This window comes from Zingiber officinale, chromosome 10A, assembly GCF_018446385.1.
Source record: "Zingiber officinale cultivar Zhangliang chromosome 10A, Zo_v1.1, whole genome shotgun sequence".
NCBI classification, from domain to species: Eukaryota; Viridiplantae; Streptophyta; class Magnoliopsida; order Zingiberales; family Zingiberaceae; genus Zingiber; species Zingiber officinale.
Window position 1 is genome coordinate 3,303,667 of NC_056004.1, and position 7,533 is coordinate 3,311,199.

Consider the following 7,533-nt stretch of genomic DNA (forward strand, 5'->3'; position numbering starts at 1 on the left):
ATATTTATTTTTGATATTTAAGATATTTTTAGTAATCTTATTTTTTATAGTTTTATATTTTAAGTCCTTTAGATATTTTAAAATTATAAGCATGTTAATAATTTTTTTATTTTAAAATTTCTTTTCATTCTTTACTGTATAAGAATTAGTTCATATATTAATTTTTTATATTATTATTATTTAATATTAGAGCATCAAGTCTTTATAAGGATATAATTAATTATTTGAGGATTGATGATTTATTATTAATAAAGTTTCATTTTTTTTTATACAAAGCTTATTAAACGATAGGTTTTTCTTTATTTATTTTTTTGTTTTGACGATTTTCTCTTCTGGCATTCTTCATCAATCTCTCTTCTTGTTAGCCTACAACATAATCGATATTTTACTCGATATCAATTGGTATCAGAATTGACAGATTTTATTTGAGAAAGTCGAGTATTAAATCTAATGGAAGATCACCGTGGGCATGGTTGTAGCCGCAACAACAGACAAGTTCTGATTGAGAAAATTAAGTACCATGAAAAATGGTTGAAGATTGAAGATTTATAGATGTAAGTCGTATATTTAACTTAATGTCTAACAACACAAAGTCTTAAAAAAAAAATAGATCCGCTACCTTAATGATCTCCTAATGTCGGCCCCACTGATATAGAGGGAGGTAAATGACACAAAGTCTTGAAGATCGTGAGGTACATGATTGAGAAAATCGATATGGAGACCTCGGATAACGAGTTGATCTACCTAAATTTTCTGGTACGTCACAGATAGAGAGTTTTGTTGATTAGATTAATAAAATGGAACAGTTCTTCAATTATAAGTAAGTTTTATATCGGATGAAGATGAAATTAGTTGCTTTCAAACTCAAAGGTCTAATATTATCATGGTGGAAATACTTGTGATGCTCACGAGACCGATAAGATAAGGCTAAGATCATAGATTGGAACAAGAGGAGAAAGAAGATGAAGAATTAATTTCTTCCCTTTGATTACATTCAAACTTCATTCTAGAAGTGATTAGATTTTGCCATGAAAAATCATAGCTATGATGTCCAAGATGATCTTGACGGATTCAAAAATATATGGAAGAAAAAGTTGAAATATTTTATAATGATGATCCTAAGACTTTAATTATTTGGAAGAATTTGACCCAGAAGAAATTGATGAAATTGACCAGCTGCAAGTTGCTGAAGATGTTATAATTGAAGAGGAATCTTGATGTCAAATTGGAGACGAGATCGAAACGACTAATGATCTAGTTTATGACAAAGGGGAGATAGACTTAGGCGAAGAGCTGATCAAAGACCAAAAATCCACTTTGTCCAACGACAATCACCAACTTGATTCTTTTATCGACGAAGCCCTACTCCCCTTCGTCTCTCCCTATGTCGATCTAGCACCCCAATTTATTCAACATTCAGATGAGACTATCACTCAATATTTAGCTTCTTCAATTACCAATGAAGTAAGAATTCCAATTATGATGCGGGCTCAAACAAGCCACCCGACCCTTTCCACCATTAGGGGCCACTTTTTATGCATTTTGATACCTACTTCAAGACATATCTATCTTTCTTTGTGGAGAAGACCTCTTGTCTGACAATATTTTGGAGGAGAACCCTTTTCCAAACATTCTGTTTGCAGATCTTAAGAGATAAAGATTATTCTAGAAAATTGTCACAACAAAAGTTCATTTAGAGGTCTAGAGCATTTCAAGATTCTACTTGCATCTGCGGATCCGGATGTCCTTACTGCAGAGTCGATCATTGAGCAAGTTTTTGTTACTCCAAGTCTAAAATCAAATGCTGAATTTGAGCAACAGATGTATATACTACGGAGGTTCTCCCTAAATTATGATTCCAGCTGTACTTAATTGGATGAGAGCGCGAGAGGGTCTCTTAAAGTGCAAGGAGTTGGACTTATCAAAGGATGAGACGAAAAAATTGCTACTCATTGTTGACGAAAGGTCATCAGATTCTGGGGGATTGGATGGTGCTCTTGAGCTCTTGGTTCCTTCTGTTAGGAGCATGCCAGAAGCAGTCATGATGTTGATACGTGATGCATGGCAAAATGACAAAAATATGGATTTTGAAAGGAGAGCTTTCTATGAATATTTCTCAGCTCTCATGGAGGATGGACTTACTCTTACAGTAGCAAAAAGGCGAAGCGACCACCGAGAGCTTCCGCCAGTCCATTCTAAGATTAACACGAAAGATATAAATTTTGGTGATTGAAAAGATAAGTTAATTGAGGATGAGTTACACGGAGTGTAGGAATTTACACCCTGCTAGCTCCGAGACTCTAACTTCAAATGATAAACTTTCATCCACCATTAACTCAGCTATATTTGGGGGGGGGGGGGGGGGGCGCGATGAATTTACTCTTATATATAAAAAATTATTGAAGTAAATAACACCGAATTTGGGACGACTGGTCCTACCCTACATAAGTTTTCCACCTATATATTGTTAGGATAAATCGGGAAGAGCTCATGGTGGACAGTCCAGAAACTTAGTATCCCATAATTATGGGTCCCATTTAAAAGAAAAATCTATGTAAAGATGAGATTGCATACACTCTTATCACATATAAAGAAGCACGCATTTGCCTACAACAAATAACTATTAATTTGGTATCCGATGATTTTCTTCCAAGATTACTATATATGAAACTATTCTAAATTATATTTTTAGTATTTTTTTATAATTTTTATTTTATTTTAATATTTAAAGTATGTATTTTAGATATTTTTTTCCATTTTTTATCTATTTATATTTTAAAATTTTGAGTTTTCCTTTTATTTAAGAATTTCTTACGTTTTTTATAGGCTATGAATTGAGTCATTTCATTTTTCTTTAGGTATTAGAGCATAGAGGGTTTATAGGCATATAATTAGAGGATTAATCCTCTCTCTCTCTATATATATTTTTTTTTTGATAAAACTTAGATAACGACATGTTTCCTTTTGTTTTTTTTTTTAAATTTTCTCCATGTTTTTTTTTTGTTAGACCATAGAATAATTATTATCTTATCCGTGCCTTTTTAAATTAGTGAAATCAGCATCAAAATATTTTTTTTGAAATCAGTATTTGACATGTCAAATGGGAGATGGTACATTACTTCTTATATCATAAATTAATTAATGTTTCAGGTAGTTATTAATACTTGATTTTGTTTTGAATTTTGTGTTTGAAATCATACTCATACTTGTACAGAATTATTAATAAATAAATTTAAAATGTTTAATAGTTTGTTCAGATTTATTTGATTAGCAATAAATAAACTATTATAATGTATAATTAAATAAATACATGCAATCTTACATTATTAAAATTTTCTAACACCACCTGCAAGTCACTGACACTCAAGAACAATAAAATTCAAATTATAGTAACCTACAATTACTAACATCAAGTGTGGATGTGATAGACATTCTCTCCCTCATCTGACAATCTCGAAGGGCGCTACGGGTTCCATGGAAGAATTGACATAATCACGGAGAACCGACGGAGAAGAGCTTCCAACCTTAGCCAGCAAGCTGTCTCCCTCTTCCACATTAACATTGCCCCAAGGATGTGTCCTACTACACCTTGTCAATGCCTCCAACTCCGTGGCCACCTCTCTCATCAATGGTCGGTCGATGCTGTTCAAGCTCAAACACCTGATTGCGAGCTCCGCAACTGCTTCAAGCAACTCAGGAGTTCCTTCATCGAGCATGCGTTCCTCCAGTATTTCAACAAGTCGACCAGAATTCACGCAGTCAATGAAAAGTGTGGTTAAATTCTTGGAAGCTTTCATCTTAGCCACAGGCTTCTTCCCTGTCAAGAGCTCAACCAAAACAACGCCGAAACTATAGACGTCGCTTTTATCAGTGAACTCCCCTGTTTGGAAATATTCCGGGTCCAGGTAACCAAAGGTGCCACGAACCAACGACACCAATCCGTTCTGATCCAGAGGAACCATTCTGGAAGCTCCGAAATCGGACACTTTTGCAGTTAAATTGTAGTCGAGAAGTATGTTGGCGGTCTTGACATCTCTGTGGATGACGGGAGTGGAAGCCGCAGAGTGGAGATAGGACAAGGATCCAGCTACTTCCGAAGAGATCCTTAGACGAGATTCCAAGGACAGAGAGCCTCTCTTGCCTTCACCGTGGACGTGGTGGGCGAGCGTACCATTGGGCACGAACTCGTAAACGAGCATGGGGACTTGAGACTCGAGGCAGCACCCCAAGAGCTTCACCACATTCCGGTGATTGATACGGGAGAGAACCTCGACTTCATTTATGAACTGTTAGACTTCGGCTTCGTCGTTACTTATCTTGGCCTTTTTGATTGCGATGGCGTTTTGATTAGGAAGAACGCCGCGATAGACTGTTCCGGTGCCACCCTCGCCGAGGATTCGGCTCTGGTTGTAGTTGTCAGATGCGGCTTCAAGCTCCTCTGAGGAGAAGAGTCTGATGTCCTGTCGCAACGAACCGCCGTTCTTCTCGAAGAAGTGCTGCTTCAGCTCTCCGAGCTCTCTCTTCTTGTAAATCCAGTACAGCCATGACACAATCGCAATAAGGAAAAAGAGACTAAATCCAGCACCTGCATCAATGCTCAAAAAACAGATATCAACGACTTTTCTCATATAAACCATAAACAAACGATGATTTTAATAACTTGGGATTGCACTTGTTGAGGATTTAAATAGTTAGTTAATAACTGGCGTATAAACCCCTGCATCAAAAAATTTGAAGGCATACACGCATGCTGTAAGATTATATAGGATTTAATTCTACTCCCTCACATCATCTTCAGGATTATATCTGGCCCTCCACACGATTTATCCGTGCGAGGAAGTGGCACACCGATTTTGTTTGTGCCCACGTCATGTTCTGGTTATCTCGCTATTGCGATGTTGTTAATGATGTCCCAGAAAATGAGTTGAAGCATTGAGCAATGACAAGATTATCGCTGTTAATTACTTGTTTGACATTTACGAAAGGGAATGTTTTAACCGAACCAATTCTGTTTCAGGAGCAAGAACTCGAGAACTCTGAAAAAAGGAGTGGAAATGGAGAAACTACGTAGTGGATGTATTGAATTAAGTGATTACCTAAACTGAGATACAGTATTCTCAGTATGGACTTGCATCCGCTTCCATCTCTTTGGCCATCGCCATACATGTACCATGGGCAAGAGCAAGAATAGCTCCCCTCTCTATTATGGCACCGTTTGACACATGGCGAAGGAACAGCTGAGCACTCGTTGATGTCTGATCAGATTTTGCAAAGAGATCTGATTAGAAAGATACTAAAGCGTGCAATCAAGCTGATTAACAAAACAAAAGTTAAAATTTTGGGATTTTATAGGCTTAAGTTTACTTACCTGAGCATCCATTTGAATCATTGAGGTACGGGTTGCCCAGGAAACCTTTCGAACAATTACAGAGGTAGCCCGGACCATTAGTAGAGTTCAAGCAGTAGCTGTTGGGGGAGACGCACGCGAAGCCGTCATTGCCTTTTGCTTCCTCACAGGTCTGCTTCGTGATGACCCAATCCAGCGTAGCTGGCGCCTTCTCCCTGCTTGTGTATTCGGTCAAGTTAGACAGGTTAAAGTTCAGTTTGCTCAGGTCAGCTAGGAAAGCGTAGCTGCAGGGGGTGTCCATGCAGAAGGAGTGATTGTAATAGCTCTCGACTAGCAGCGAAAAGTTGCGGAGATCTATGGGAATGAGCGCGGTGCAGCAGCCGATGCCGGAGCATGTGTCATTGGGTACTAAGCTGGCGTTAGTCCAAAAGGACATGCATCCGGTCCAGAAATCCTCGCTTTGACTCCAAACATATCCGAGGGCATCACAGCCGACGGCCACGAATCTGTTCTGGTCACTGGAGAACTTGTAGTTTTTGAGACCGAGAATATTTATCAAGGTCTCGTTATGAGATGACTGGCTTCTGTCCGTACTGTTGTAGCAATCTCGGGCGATATCGTTGTTGACGCCGAGGGTGCCCTGGAGGAGCTGGATGTCCACCACCTCCATGTTGCTGCTGAGGTTGAGGTTGAGGCCGAGGTAGGCCGTGCCGTTGGTGCAGTTGATCTCGAAGCCAGTACGGAAGCAGCCGTCGTCGATGCCGAAGGGGTAGGGGATGCTCACGTTGCCGCACTTGGACTGGCACCTTGGTCGCACCCACCTGTCGGCGGAGTCGACCGACGGCGGCAGTGTTGATTGGGGGGTTGCCCTCGCTGCTAGCAGTACAAGGCAGAGGAAGAGCAGAAACAAGTGCGCCGGCCAGGATGCCATCTTCTTTTGTCGATTAACTAACTGGATTAGCAGCTCCTCCATCTTCACAATTGAGTAAGTTTGTTTAGTTGATAAATATGGATGAATATATAAAAACATTTATACTATTTCGAGTCAACAGATTACGGGTCAACTGTGACGGTATCTAATTGCTTGGAAGGTGAATTTTCTTGGCTCTATTTATTTAATATAAATATAATTTATATTTATATTTATATTTATACGACCGATTGAAATATCAACTGTAACAGGGTAATGAAATGCACGATAATATAATTCAACTATTTTTAATCGATTTGTTTTGCCTCTTTGACTTGGTTAAGTCAATGATATGTTTTGTGGTATTTTTCGTGTTCACATTTATTCAGTCTGATGGTTCGCTATCCAAATGGTTTGAATTCTCCATTTTTTTTCTTTTGTTATTTTCTAAGCATTTATTATTTTTAAGAATGATATATTTGGTCCCTGAGGAGAACCAATCTCTGCCATTGGTGTTGTTTTCTCTATTATACCATCAACTGTAACAAATTTTCCAAGGAGTCCATGGAAATTTGAGTTTTTTAAAAACCTGTATATTATGGTTTAGGTCTTGCCCCTTTCGGTTTGGCTTTTGTATCTGATCCGATGGTAAAGATCGGGGGCCCACAGAGGAGGGGTCAATAACACGGGAGAGTCAAAGGTTCGGCTGAGCAAGAAGGAAGTTTCCTGGCCGACCGGCCTGAGTAGACCCTGGGCCGGCACGAAGACAGCTCGACCTCGGGTTGAGCTTCCAACGCTCACAAGCTCCTTTATAGAGGAGCCGCTATGCCGAGTAGCTAAGCCGCTCAGCCGAACTGCAGAACAACTAGTCGGTGCCCCATCCGAGTATGTGATCAAGCGGCCGTCCCGCCCGGTCCGAGGTGCGCGTATACCCGGGCGCCCTGGAGGCCGAGCGATCAGCCTGACCGGCCCAATTAGAGACAAAGGGCTTAGAAGAGGACAAAAGGGGCAGCTAGTGATATCATTCTCGAGACGTCTGCCGCTGACAAGCAGCATGGTCGGCGGCCGGGCCATACCAAGGATCGTACGCAGGAAGTTTCCGCTGCCATGACAGAGATATGCTCGGACAATTGCGGTATGACGTCAAGCATGCCTTTCTGACACAACCATTGTAAGGTACGCTTTGAGGAACGTGCACGCCTTGGGAAGCGTGCACGCGCCTCTCCGGGTTCTCTATAAAAACCCCCGGACTTCGACGGAGGTATGATTTTTCCCC

The 7,533-nt window shown here is 40.0% G+C and overlaps 1 pseudogene; it reads right to left on the reverse strand.

Annotated features, from left to right (window-relative positions):
• Positions 1-3,323: 3,323 nt before the first annotated feature.
• On the reverse strand, positions 3,324-6,325 carry LOC122027510 (annotated as a pseudogene).
• Positions 6,326-7,533: the final 1,208 nt, after the last annotated feature.